Consider the following 15,540-nt stretch of genomic DNA (forward strand, 5'->3'; position numbering starts at 1 on the left):
GGGGATGTAGCTCAGTGGTAGAGCGCATGCTTCGCATGTATGAGGTCCTGGGTTCAATCCCCAGCATCTCCATTTATGGCAGCTAATGGTATGATGTGACAAAAATAGTTATTGTTTTCGATTATTGTTTGCTGATCTGACTTCTATCACGTTAAGGATATCAATAAACAATGATTACCCCTTTCCCATACAAATTATCTGAAAAAAAATACAATACTTTTGTATTCATGTTCTAAAAACATCCTAATTGTGGCCATCATTGGATATCCAATTAGTGTTACCCATACAAAAGATATGAAACTTTGATTAGAATGAGTGAAGTATTCAATTTAGGAATTTTTTTTAAAATAAAAATAAATTTAAAAAAAACTACAATTAAAATGACACAACTCATAAATATTTAAGTACATTTAAAAAAATGCAACTTTAAAATTTGACAAGAAATTGTAATAAATCAACAGAAAAATACTATCTTTAAATAATTGTGGCTATGTGTATTTTGGTCTGGGAGTTTTATTATCATTTACTTATTTTTCTTAAATCTCTCTCGGGACATCACATAGCTTCACTTCCTTTCAAAACCAATTTCCTTCATTCCCTAACTACCACAGCACATACTCTATGACCTGAACCTTCAGTAAATGAGTCGAGCTAATGCTAACTTTCAAATCGATGCTCACTGTAGTGAGCACATTTCCTGCAAAGATTCTAAATAACTCTTGAAAATCATAACTAAACTGAATACACTGGCACGACTCTCTACCATATTTGGCTTTGATTTGCCCGTCACGCGTGATGCATGGACAGGGGTCAGCGCGGGGACAAAAGCTGACATGATAGCTGGAGGTGTGCATCTGTTAGTGATTGTCTCACCGAGGCGGGCGGGTAGGGCGGTCGCTCAGCCGCATGAATAATAGCGCTCTAAGGGCGGGCGGGCTTTTGGGCGCCCATCGGTACCCGCTCGTCACACCTCCGCCGAATGAATGCCGCCGTGTAAGCATGATGCCGTGAGAGCCAGAACCAAAAACCATTTGCATGAGGTTTGCCGCCTCTTTGAGGCTCCTAAAATAGTCTGCAGTGGGATTATAAATAAAGTGTTGCCTGTCTCGTCAAGCGAATAAGATGGCAGTCGCTTACTGTATTTCCTCATTTTAATGTCACTCCATTCTAATGGATGCTTTGGGTAATCACATTTGTTTTAAGCAGCAAAGAGTTGCCTCATCGTTTTATTCTTTGGGATGTGTGTGTGAGTTTATCGTAGTATAATCGACGTCCTGGCTAATGAGCATATTTAGTTGCATGTGTGTGTGTGGTAAACCTCAAAACATTTATCTCAAACTTCATCTTTCCTTGTTAGCATGAATGGATGGAAGGATGATAACTGGATCAGAGATGGCCAATACTACATCAGGCAGAACTACTGACAGGTAGATCTCAAATACAGTGTCATTATTAACCTTCTGAGTTTAATGATAATGGAGACGCCGTTTATCTAAGCTGTGTTTTTCAAGTGCTGTAAAAAAATCATCTATTTCAAATAAAGCATTGCTGTCAACAGTCCTCAAAAGTGCGGATTACAAACTCCCTACGTTTATTTAGTGCCATTAGACAACATATCCCAAGACACAAGTAGTACCTCAACTTACAAAATTATTCGTTTCATAACTTGGATTTTTCGTAAGTAGAAAAGTACTTTATATGTAAATTCTCTGTTTCGTCCCACAGTCCTAAAAAAAACATTACAAAAATGATCAGCAGATCCCAATTTTATATAAAAAATGTCCGAAACACGCAAAAAACTACAAAAAACATTAGAAAATGATTCACTCATCTACTACAATGCTTAACATGCATGCAAAAACATTCTATTTGTGCATGTGCACAAATATAAGTAGGAAGCTAAAATTACCACATAAACCCTAGTTCAAAACAATCTAGGATTAAATAAAATAAAAGAAGAATACTAGTATGTACATGTGTGTAAAGAATGTATGTATTCATTCCTCCCCCTCTCCTCAAACTCCACACAAGAGTCTCAAACAAGAAACAGGTGCTCGAAAAAGTGACGAGGGATTTTTGACCATATATCTCAACCCTTGTGCATTTTTGCGCGTGTGTCGCCGCCACACGTGCGCGTGTGTGCGTGCATGTGAGGAAGGGGCGTAAACCTTGCGGAAAATAGACAGGCGTGACCTACATATCCATGTGTGGCTCCTCATTAGCATACACATTCACACACACACACACACACACACACATGGAGATAACAGTGACTTGTGTCATGGAGACAGCCAAGAAGAAGGCTATTTACATGATTTGCATCGTATCCTTTGTTTGCCGTTAACCGTCTCGACACCGCAGCAGATGGCACACACACGTGCACGCATGGTTAATTTGGAGATGGACACACACCTGATGTGAGCGGCCCCAAATGCAATTTGAAAATGGCATGAGTCATTTTGCTAACGATGTGCTCTTTTTTTTTATACGATTGATGCAGGCAGATGAGACGTGTGACAAGAAGGTGGACTTTTTAAGGTCCTTTTTAGTGCCAAAGGAAGAAATTGGTCATGCGTGTCTGAAGCAAATAAACAGAAATGTGTGTTGTTGTTTTTTTTAATTTTTTTTATTCTGGTGTTGACTTCACTCAATGGCTTGGTGCAATGAAGAGTGTAAATGTGACTTAAATTTTAAATTATGTAGTCATTCAATTAAGAAAAAAGCTGCAGTTTTGCTACTGATAAACTATGAATAAAATAGGTCTTAATTTGTTGTACATAAGAAAGAGGGCATGTTCAATAATTAAAAAAAGGCATTTCATGCACTTGACTATTTTTGTTTGTGTTTATTCACAAGTATTTGTGTTTATGAGGTTATGTTATTATTTGTTTCAGTAATATTAATGGTTGTTGTATGAGTATACTGGTAGTTGAATGTATTGCTATTTGTTATATAGTAAATGTATATGAATCAGTTTTGACATGGTCGTGATTTTTTGTATTTTTATTCATTTTAGGATTTTTTTGTATTATTATTGTGTACTCATCAGTGCCATTCTATTTAATTTTTGAAATATGTTATAATTTTCATGATGCACCTGTAAAATCATGAATTGCCACTATAATCAACTATTATTGCTGTCCTTTAATAGTGAAAAGGCTAAATGTCAAATCTTGATTCAATAATAATAATATTAAACATGTCTGTGTATGTACTGTATTAACCATCTTCTAATACACCTCAACTTAAAACCTGGCTGAATATTATTACTAATATAATTCCTACTGGTGATTTATGCTTATGTTGTTCTATTCTATTAATTTTGCTAATCTTTACCTTTACAAAAATGTGCTACTCATTTAACAGCATGTTCACTATTATAGTATTGCAAAACTGCACTGCATTCTAATGAGACCACAAGCTACCTTATTTAGCAACACGAATAATTATGTCAAATATCAATATTAAGTATTGCTCAGGTAAATTTGCATGCATTTTTCCCACAACTGCGACATCAGAACTCATCTTCTGTGTCTTTCTCCTAGTCTCATTCTCCTCTGTGCTGTTTTTTTCCCACCTCCTCTTCCTCCCCCGACACCACCTCCACCAATCCTCTCATCCTCTCCATTGCTGAGCAGCATCCCCAGGACAACTATTAATCATAGGCAGAAATGATAGATGCTTTGCACACCAGCAACGCCATCAATTTTACCTAAGTGCGCGCTGTCGATGCGCCTTCTATTCGCTGAGCTGCGTGCAAACAAGGCGCACATACAAACAAACCAGCAAACACTAGCTCAAATAGGGGGGGAAAAAAGTCTCATTGTTCCATGTTTATGGCGGCCCGCTGGTCGAGTGGCGCCCTTGACAGCCCTCGACGTCCAAAACATTGAGCTGGAAAAGGTGGGAGTCCAAATCGATTGTAATCAATAAGTTAAATGAGTCATCTATAAATATGATTTCAAAAGGTCAGTAACTTGGTAAACTTAGTTTAAATAAAACGAATAATAATAATCACGGGCCACTGGTTAGTACTTTAGTCTTTCTTTCTGTTTATGTTTTATTTGTACTGTTAACGGATGCACAGATTTTTATATGTATCGTATTTTGTGCTGACCCGGCCCGTCTGTCAAATTTTTAAAGTCAATATGGCCCCCGGGCCAAAAAGTTTGCCTACCCCTGTTCTGGAACCTTTCAGATTTTTTTGTAAGTAGAGTAGTACTTTATATGTAAATTCTCTCATGTTTTTCTAGGTCCTAAAAAAAAAACGACCAACTAAAAAATGGTCACCGTGTCCCAATTTTGCATGAAAGATGTGATAAACATACAAAAGTGAGGAATGATTGATGATGAATAATTTTAAATAAAGTACTACATGATGACAAAAGAGTTGCTGGATGCAGGCAAATTCAAAATAAAATAATGGGCACGGGAAATGTATTTATGTTTTGAGGGATTTCGTATCTAGGATCTTGGAACGGTCATTTGCATATCATAGTGTTTTGGAACCTGAATAGTTTGTATTTAGAGGCATTCATAAGTAGAGGTAGTAGAATGTGATATTTTTAAGCGTTCAAGGCTATCTTGCATTGCTCTATACTTACTATAGAAGCTTGTGAGGTAGAATACATGCTCGAATCTTTCAAGAATGTGGGCTCATTGGCAAAATGCCTTGCCAGTTATGAATTAAAGCCACGACACAAGTGTGCACAAGACAAGAATATGATGCATTGTTAATGCGTGGAGGCGCATTTGGATTCACTGCAGGGCCAGTGGGGGGATGGAGGCTGGAGCAAGCCACAAAAGATGGAGGAAAGAAGGAGGGTGAGCAGCATGACAAGGATGATTTACTCACTTGGGATTTTAGAAAAGTGCATATGAGAAATATTGCTGATAGAGTCCAACATTCTTGACATGATCCAAATTGGTGAAAGAAATACACAATCAATCTAACTTCCACGTTGCTACCTGGTGCACCCCCCGCGACCCTGGTGAGGATAAGCGGTATGGAAAATGAATGAAGGAGCATTGTACTTTATAATTTTTACTTTAATGATGAGTGTTGAGTATGTTAATACTTTAGTCCTTTTTTGTGCTTATGTTTCATATGTACTGTTAACGGATGCACTTTTTTATTTGTATCGTATCTTGTGCTGACCCGGCCCGTCTGTCAAAATTTTAAAGTCAATGTGGCCCCAGGGCCCAAAAGTTTGCCCACCCCCTGCTATAACATCATTCCTTTCACTAAATCTTGGCATTAAACTTTTCCATTTTATACTAAATATTCTTTCTTTTTGGCTTGGTAGCAAACATTTAAAAAACAAATGAATAATAGACAATGAAACAGAACTAGTTTCCATGTTCAAAAAGGTGTGGGAACAAGTCGGGACTTGTGAAAAAAAAATCCTTAGCCCGTTTTATTTAATAACTGTCTTCTGCTTCTATTGTACTTAAACATAACAATGGTAAACACCATTTTTGCTCAGCTGAGTGGGACTTATATTCCTTTAAATCGCATCTTTGTATGAGTTAAAGAGGGCAAACCAGGCTACAACCTGTGAAGAGTTCAATTGAAGTATAATTAGCAACAGGAAGCGGTGAGCAAGCTTTTTCTCCATCAGGCAGGTTTTGAACTTCAACACGGTCTGTCGCTACCCCCGGCAACTCGTTAGCGCTGAGCTAATTACAGGCACTTCGGCGGCTGGGGGTGTGGATGTGATGGCGGGGGAGGAGTCGGGCTAATGACGGATTAGGCCGAGGTTGTTATACTGTTTCCTTTTGATGGGATTACGGCGCCGAGGGCTGACAGTAAGGACGCTGTTTAACCCTTTCAATTAATTAATTGCCCCCCTTTGACGGGAATAGACGTCCAATGGATTTGGACTGTGATGGGCCTTGTAGAACATGAGAATTCGCACAATTTCTATTGCGTTTTTTGTAATGAATGTGATAGGAAAAGTGTGATTTTTTGTGATTTCACCACTTTTAAAGTACAAAAAGTCTCTTCTTTTGACAACAATGTTATGCTGTCGCTAATAAATTAGTATCAGAGATATCATACACTCAGAAGAGTAATAAAAAAACAAATTACGTCGAAGAGGTGGCAGAAGTAGTGTCACAATTTCCATATTTTACCTCGCAGGTTAGTGAAGAGCCATATGCACCCTTGGAAAGAGCCACATGTGGCTCCCGAGCCATAAGTTCCCTACCCTTGGTCTAAACGATGAAGACAGGGTGGCACATTGTCAAAATTTCCACAGTCACTTACCGGATGTCTTGGAACTTATTAACTACGATAAACGAGGGATTACTGGAATTGTGTTTTGATTTATTTACTTGTATTACCTTTGTTTTGATCATATTTTAGTCATTTTTGAATTTCATTTGATTATCAGGTTGTTGTTGTGGTTCTTGTGGACACTAACTCTGAATTCTTACTTATTTCCTTGCTACTTGGTAGCTTTGTATCTATCATGTGAGCGTATCTATCGATTTTCCAAGCCCGATTTAAATAGTGCTTGCTGCCAATGATGGTGATAGACGTCCAATTCATTTGATCTATTTAGGACAATTGCCTTTATTGCCAGTCAATTTCCGGAGCGCTTTGCAATCATGACTAGCTTCTGTTAAGTATAACAGGCAATCTCTCTTCCACTTTGAGATAAAGAAAAAATGGAAAAAAGAAAACAACCCATGGCGCGTGATATGAAAAATAAAGCAACAACACCAGGCCACGAGAAGCAGATTGGCCCAAAGAATGAGGGGAAAACCAAAGTCACTCAAGCACATGACAAATGTGACTTATTGGAATTATCTTGCCGACAAATATGCACGGAAATATACACTCGTCTCCTTGTTTCTCTCATTCAATCGAAACATGGGATGGTGTTAAATTTGCCCTCTTTGTTTTGTTTTGGCCAGCTTTAATTGGACTGCTGTTGGAAAATTATACATAATTGCCGCCTGTGAACGCTTATCCCTCTACTCACGTACACACAGACTCGACACACACAGGAAAACGTGGCTAAATCTACCACTACTAAAGACATACGTACATATACAATCAGAATAGCTCCCGGATTCTTTTCATGCGGTGTATCTGATTTATGGCGCTTTCACAGTAGGAGGGCGTCATGATGTGAGTGTGTAAGAAGGTTTCGTCTCCCCATGAAGTGTGTATATTCAGGAAACACACCACTACACACACATTTCAGGGGGATTTCCTGGTTTGTAGTCCTAAAAATGTGCACGTGGATATAAAAGGAAATGTGCAAATCCGAAAAACTTTACGTGGAAAATGAGAATTACTTTTGCTCACAGTTCTCGAAAAATAAGCATTCGATCCTTTGTATTCGACTACATATTCATCAATAATACTTAGGAAAAGGGAAAAAAACTCTTATGTCTTTGATTACATGCATAAAAATGGGATATACAACTCAATTTCTACTACTATTACTACTACACTTCTTCTGCACGTGGATATAAAGCAAATGTGTTAATCCGAAAAACTTTACGTGGAAAATCGGAATTACTTTTGCTTACAGTTCTCGAAAAATCAGCATTCGATCCTTTGTATTCAACTACATATCCATCAATAATAGTTATTTAAAGGGAAAAAACTCTTATCTTTTTGATTACATGTATAAAAACAGGATATAACTCAACTACTACTACTATTACTACTCAACTTCAACAGTGTATTTATTGTACGAATCACTAGCTAGCATCATGGCCGATTCCTCAACATTTTGTCAAATTTGTCGCCTGCCGTGAGATATTTTCTTCATCTTTTCCTACATTTCCATCAATTTGTACACAAAGAAGTTGGTCTCATACACGCACACAGGCCTAAAGTCTACAAAAAAAAGAGGTGATGTAATAAACAGTACAAATAAAATATGACCCAAGTCTAATGATGTCACAATTCGGTACTAAGTATCGGAATCAGCGCCATACACGACTATTTTTTGAGGTATCGGATTTGGTCCTAAGATCGGATCCAATCCACTAGTTACGTGTATTTTAGTACCATTTTGCTTTTCGGATGCCGTAAATAAAAGCAATAGGAAAATAAATATATGGGCCTATCTCTATAGAAAGTGATGATCGTAACTTAGCATTGTGTAATATTTGTAAACAGAGCATCCTACGATTGTGGACTGATCTATCTGATTTATGAGCATTATGCGAGCACGCGCACTTGACAAATGTTCCAATCCTAAAAACTTCACATTGCACTGCTTTCTTTTAAAAGCTGATTTATGGGCGTCCTCACAGCAAGAGGTCTCCACGATGTCAGTGTGTAAACAACGTGTAGGTTTACCAGATTTTCAGTCTCCACCCACTCCACATGTGTACACGAGTTCTAGCTAACATAAAACAATTGAAAAAAGATACATTTTTTGTCCTAAAAGACAAAAAACTGAGATTTCAAAAAAGGAGCAAGTATACTTTTGAAACACTGGTTAAATACTACAATCGGAATCAGTTTGTTCTATACTGTTTTTCCTGTTGTACTTAAAAACACACACGACCTGCACACTCATGGCTACTAATGAGGCCAGGGAAAACATGATTTATATTTCATAGTGAAATCTAATTGATTTGATTCATCACGTTCCTTGGCGACTAATTTAATTACCACAACACATTACCAAACATTAGAGTACGAGGACGCCTGCTTGTTTTCACCTCTGGAAGATTGTTATCAATTAATTTTACGGCAGATCACACAAAAAAAGGTGCAAAAAAGCAAAATGTAGAACCCAAAAATAAAAAAACAAAAAAATACTTCTGTACTGTACACTGTGGGTGCATGCAATACTGTTACGTAGGCATACAGTACATCAATATGCAATCTCTGCATAAGTACGCATACAAAAGGAAACAGACAGACATTACAGAGGTTTTTTTTATGATAATAATCATTTTATATTCTGATACTTTGCACGATGCCCTTTGGCATAGATTCAGATTAGTTGTCCTGCCTTATCCAAGCTTAAGCACAAATATGTTATTGCTGGGGTTTTATCTCCATCTGTCTGGTCACTTCAGATTCAACTCCTTTTAATGTGTTATGTTTTTGTCAACTCCAAGTGCAGATTTTCTGTAGATTTCAAATTTTCATGTGTGTTATTGTATTTGTCTGGGAGTTTGTGTTTAAAAAAAGAAGGCGTTTTTAAAAAAAATGCCATATTTCAAATAAATTATAACCAATTACAGATAATTCCCGCCTACTACAAATAATCAAAGTTATTTTTGTAGATCTTAAAAGAAAAATTACAAAAAAATTACAAGAAATATTCAATTGATTGTGCAGGACTACGAATGGCTACCCAGTAAAAAAAATGCTGGCACGTCAATGGCCGTCAATGGGAACCAATGGGAGCCAATGACCTCGAACATCACCGGGCTTGATGCAGATTTATAACAACATGAACGAACACCGTTCATCCTTACTATTACTGCTACCGCACAAACACAACATTTTGGGTTTACAATTCTCGGTGGTGTTGGCATGACATCATTTTATTTGTAAAAAAATATATTTTATTCGACTTGACATGTTCACCAGCTCCGTGAAAATATGATTATATAAGAGAAAGGCAGGGGAGGGAGGGGCCTTGTGTATCAAATGCATGTTCTGCCTGTCTCCTTTTAAAACAAGGCAGTTTGTTCACTTGAATGTATTTGCATTGCTAAGAAACTTTTTTTGAAATAAACATATTTTTTCTTAAATAATGAAATCAATCTAAATGTATTTTTGAATGAAAATAACAAATATTGAGAGGGAAAAAATAAATCAATGAAAAATTAACCTAATAAATACATTTTAAATAATGAAATCAATCTAAATGTATTTTTTTCAATCACAATAACAAATTTGGAGGGGCAAAAATAAATCAATGAAAAAAAAATTACCTAATAAATGCATTTTAATTGATTAAAAATGTTCTTTAAAATAATGAGCGGACATTGCCTTAATCTAAAATACAATCCTGTGACAATGTTTTAACTGTACAATAAATAGTCAAATTTCAGGTTGAATAATAACTAAAATTCTTAAGTACTTTTAAGTAACAGTATACTTCATATTTACTGTTATAACACACATGCTTCCAATATGTCCTGGACATTTAGGGCAATATTTAGAATTTTTTTCTGCCATTTGTTATGTACACATGTTGTTGTTGTTGTTTTTTGAAATGTCATAATAACTGAGAAAGCTAACTATCAATTCAATGTGAGTATAGAGTGACAAAAAAGAAATACTAAGGGTCCACTTGTAAAATTCAAAAGGTACAAGGGGGACCTTATAAAGCCAAGTGTGAAGATAGAACGCATAAAAAAAGGAGGACAGAGGGATGGGTGTGATTGGACAAGAGCAAAACCCAAGCAGGAGACAGATTGCTGTGTGCAAAAAGGGGGAAACGAGGGCAAGATAGGAAGATGGAAGCAAAAAAAAAAAAAAAACACTAAAAAAAAAAGAACGGGAGTAAAGAGGTCACCGAGTGGTTACGAAACCAACGGTGACCTAATGTGGCGTGTTTATGGCGCTGTTTTGGGGCGGCGAGATGTAGGCTGGAATTAGAAGGGTGGTGGCTGCAGATCCACTCGCAGACACACTCCCGTATTGTGCTCATACTTTTCAACTGAAAGACTAGTATGTGAACCACTGACAACTACAACGGGCTAACTAATCATTTCGCAAGATCCGGATCTACTGTGAGCTTGCAATAAACCCAGGGACATTGATACAGATTGCATGGGTTTTCTCCGAGTACTCCCACATCCCAAAAACCAGCAAATAGGCTGGTTGAACACTTTAAATTGCGTGACTGGATGTTTGGTCGCTGGTCTTTTGGTCGCCGGTCTTTTAGTTGCCAGTCAAATGGTGACCGAGTTTACATTTGAAACCAGCCCTCAAAATTATATTCATAAGAGAGTTTAATATCTAAGAGAGAGAGAGTTTAATATCTAAGTACTGTTTACTATCCAAGTACTGTTTAATATCCAAGTACTGTTTAATATCCAAGTACTGTTTAATATCCAAGTACTGTTTAATATCCAAGTACTGTTTAATATCCAAGTACTGTTTAATATCCAAGTACTGTTTAATATCCAAGTACTGTTTAATATCCAAGTACTGTTTAATATTCAAGTACTGTTTAATATCCAAGTACTGTTTAATATCTAAGTACTGCTGAAACCAGCATTCAAAATTATATTCATGAGTTTAATATCTAAATATCTACTGTTTTTTAACAGTACTTAGATATTAAACTCTCTCTCATGAATATAATTTTGAGAGCTGGTTTTAACAGTAAACTCTCTGTCACCAATTGACCGGCGACCAAAAGATCGGCGACCAAACGTCCGAGCACCCTAAATTGCCCCTAGGTACGAATAGTTGTCTCCTCGTGCAATTGGCTGGCCATCGATTCAGGGTGTCGCCCACCTACTGCAAAAAGTTGGCTTACGAGGGGCTCCAGCACCCTCATGAGAATCGGCTGTACGGAAAAATGAATGAATGATTTTCAGTGACGAAATCCGTGATGCTTATATTTTGGTGAATGCTTCTTGCTTTTACAAAAATCCCGAAAATTCCATGCATGCTGTATAATCATTCACCTGGCTGTTTTACTTCAATGACTAACTTAAACTAATAAATGTAGTTTTTCCTTTTATGTCAAGAATTTTCCACCTGGCCGACCGAACACTATCACGACCTTTCATCACACAGTCTTGAGGGTGATAATGCAGGCTGGTGGCAGTGGTGGTGCGTCTTTGCACAACACGCCATTACGCCCGCCATCACGGCACATGTGAAGAAACTGTAGATGTTCTCGTGGCATGTGTTTTCACAGTCCCTCACCACATTGTCATTACATCTGCCTGGCCTGTGTCGTTTCTCCATTAAGGGCTGCAATTCATTAATGAACTTGATACTTGGTGTTTCTATGTGCTTGTTTTTATTCATCCTGGGGATCGTGAGTCATCATTTTACAGGGGCGAGGACATTTTTTTGGAAAGGATGCCTCGCTAGTTCTGTGGAATTTCTGAGTGGAAAAAGGCTACAGTTAAAAGACGAAACAAGTTTGTGCTATCAAATTTTTCTCTTGAGCTAACATAGCGGTTTGGCCTCACAGGACTGGGGTCGAGGGTTCGATCATAAGGGCATGCGTGGGTTTTCTTCGGGTACTCCGGTTTCCTCCTACTTCCCAAAAAGGTTGAGCACTCTAAATTGCCTTTAAGTATTAGTGTGAGCGTTGTCCTTCTCTTTGTGCCCTGCAATCTGACGACAACTGATGAACTGTGTCCCGTAGCTGGGGCTCTTCATTGGCTGGGATAGGCTCCAGCACCCCCCGCCCCAACTATTCAGGGGTGGGTAAGCCAGGGGTGGGTTAACTTTTAGGCCCGTGGTCAGCACAAGATACGATACATATAAAAAAGTGCATCCGTTAACAGTACATATGCAAAATAAACAGAAAAAAATGACTATAGTATTAGCATACTCATCACTCATCATTAAAGTTAAAAGTATAAAGTACAAAGTAAAGTAAAAAGGAATGTATTAAGAACTATTACATTAAATTGGACAATGTCGACGGGCCGGATTAAAAAGCCTAAAGGGCCATATGTGGCCCGCGGGCCGTAGTTTGCTCATGCCTGGGCTAAGCAGTTCGGGAAATGAATGAATTATTGCTATTAAAATTGATCTCATTCGTGGCGTAATACTGAACAGTACTGGAATGGTTGAATTAAATAAAAGCACATAGAGGGTTTTAAAAGTCCAAATATTAAATAGACACCATAAAAACTGTGTTCCAACATCCAAGTTATTTATACCTATTCCGGCAGGTCTTGCAACCTATTAACCGCAATAAACCAGATATTACCGTGCATGCCTGTGATCATTCGTCTTTGTTCATTACAGCTTGTTGTGAAGGAACTTGCTCTCCCTGCCATTCTACAGCACCCTCATTTTTTCCTCACAAGTCAATGCAACAACAATAAAAAAATAAGCATGCATTTTGGTCCACTGAACAATTGACCATGAGAGGATAATTATCTTCCTAAAAACTATCTAACCCATGAACAATCTGTAAACTGGTAAAATGGTTACGCCTTGTGTTTGTATATCCCGCGTGGCGTCTGCAGTTGACTCCAATAAAGCTGTAAAAAAGGGCCATTTTTTATGTTTGGGGTATAAAATACCCTTGGAGGTTCTTGTGTGCTTTCCTGCGGGGGAAAAGGCCGCCTAACTACCTTCAGCTTGTCTGGCTCCTCCTTTGCGGGGCCTCTTCATCCTCTACCGCCCCTTCTTCTTCTTCTTTTTCTAGCACACACACATACACACACACATTCCAAGGCACTGGGCTGAGACGGTATGTGAACAAAGCTTGGAGAGACAGACAGAGTGAGAGAGTGAGAGAGAGAGAGGTAGAGAGAGGTAGGCCTCCATTTTTAGTGATGACTGCAGGAAAGCGCTCGCTGATGCCAGCTCTTCTCACAATGACTCCCCCCCCCCCCATATACACACACACACACATACACACAAAGTGAGGCTATACATCTTTCTGCTACATGACTGTATATACAGACTCAGATGACAAAGCCTCCATGTTGCGGCATTTATTCTATGGAGAAGATGCTCTTTCTTCAAGATATCATCAGTACCATGCAAAGATAGATATGTTTTTTTAGTTCACAAGTACATCAAGAAAAGAAGTGTACTTTGTGCCCAGGTGCAATGCCATGTTGTGTATGTCGTCGGTCGGTATAGGCAAAAAATCATTGTTCTGTTTTTCTCACTTTTTAAAGGTGATAGACAGCGACACTTTTACATCTATGAATGGTATATTTGCGGGTGATAATGAAGAAATTAGCTCATTTGGCAGCCTGAGATGAAGTGATATCGTTGTAGTCATTGTAAAAGCATTCATCTTGGAGGTGGCAGTATAAGGGGATGTAGCTCAGTGGTAGAGCGCATGCTTCGCATGTATGAGGTCCTGGGTTCAATCCCCAGCATCTCCATTTGCTTCAACTAGTGAGTTGCTTTTAAGGATAACATGGCTAGCAGGGGTAAGCTTGTGAAATTTATGTGGGTTTCTTAATGGGTGCCGCTTATCCTTACAAAGATCGCACGGGGTGCACGTTTTTGGAATGTGGGGGGAAACCGGAGTACCCACGGAAAACCCATACAAGCCCAAGAGAGAACATGCAAACTCCATACAATGAGAACCAACCAGGCATCGAACCCTCGACCCTAGAACTGTGTAGCCAACCCACACATCACTCAATCCCCCTATCCTAAATTAATGTATACATTTTTTTAAATCCTAATTCATGCACAAAAGAATGAAACAAAATATTCTCCATGAACATAGTTCTAATAAATTCATGATTTGGAATCTTTAAGCAATCAACTTTCATCTGAAGGTCAGTCATAATAAATCTTATCGATTCCTTTGAATTCTTAAAAGAAAAAACCTGTGTATTTTCCACTTAATATCTGTTGCCCTGTCGAAAATAATCAAGACCTGCATAGGTGCCAATATGTGTTTCATTAGTGAAGCCCTTTAACTCATTTGCTGAGTTTAACAGCAATAAATGAGAATTCCCTCAACTGGAATATCCAGTAAAATCCTCATGTCTACACAAAATAGCAACTCGTCACTTGTATGTTGTCCTTTTTGTTTTCCCCAATGTGGAAATATGCCATACGCTCAAACAGCAAACCCTGACAAGACACAAGGAAGCGCAACAGATCCAGTTTACGAGTTGAAGCCGGCTCCCTGGGCCGCCATATTCATCATGTCGCTGGCAGAGTTCTTTCATGTAAAACGGTCAGTAAAAGCTTCTCTCCGGCGTACACATGTCGGCATAAATCATTTGCTCCTGACAGCCTGTATCTCTTTATTGCTACCTGAAACAACAGGGCCCCTTTGCAGCTAGTTTCTTCAAGAAGCACTGTGCTCACATATAAGTTTGCAAATGTTCCTCTAAGAACAATTAAAAAAAGGTATCGCCTCAGTCATTCAATGCTAACTCTGCTTACGAGATGAATTGGTTCCAGAAGGAGTTTTGGAACTAGGATTTTTCGTAAATTTACAAATTTTGTATGAAATATGTGTGCAAATGTATGTATGTAAATGTGGAGCAAAAAAAAAAAAAAGATAAGAAAATTGTTCACTAAGACATGGAAAGGAATAAGAACTGTAAAGAAATGTTCCAATGGAGTGGAATTGCGAGTGGTAGCTGAGTAAACATACCGACATATAATGACAATAAAAGTGTTCAATTCAATGTAAACACAAAACTTTGCAACTTTAAACTATGTTAAGCACACTCACAAAAAAACTGAGCATAGCTGATCAACCATTGTCTCAGAAAAAGATGAAAAAGTGGAGCTTTAGGTTATACCGACGTATATTTGCCGTTACTTCACCTAAAAGTTTTCCCGTTAAGGCTTATCGTAACCTAAATATTTCCTATGTACAAGCATTCATAAATGTGCGTATCACTATATATATT

General features: G+C 38.0%; 2 non-coding genes across 2 annotated transcripts; both read left to right on the plus strand.

The window, feature by feature from the left end:
- Positions 1-72, plus strand: trnaa-cgc (transfer RNA alanine (anticodon CGC)). Its single transcript has one exon. It is a non-coding gene; the product is annotated as a tRNA-Ala (tRNA).
- Positions 73-13,968: 13,896 nt separating this feature from the next.
- Positions 13,969-14,040, plus strand: trnaa-cgc (transfer RNA alanine (anticodon CGC)). The gene has a single exon. It is a non-coding gene; the product is annotated as a tRNA-Ala (tRNA).
- Positions 14,041-15,540: the final 1,500 nt, after the last annotated feature.

The sequence above is a fragment of the Stigmatopora nigra genome, chromosome 5, assembly GCF_051989575.1.
Source record: "Stigmatopora nigra isolate UIUO_SnigA chromosome 5, RoL_Snig_1.1, whole genome shotgun sequence".
Taxonomy (NCBI): Eukaryota; Metazoa; Chordata; class Actinopteri; order Syngnathiformes; family Syngnathidae; genus Stigmatopora; species Stigmatopora nigra.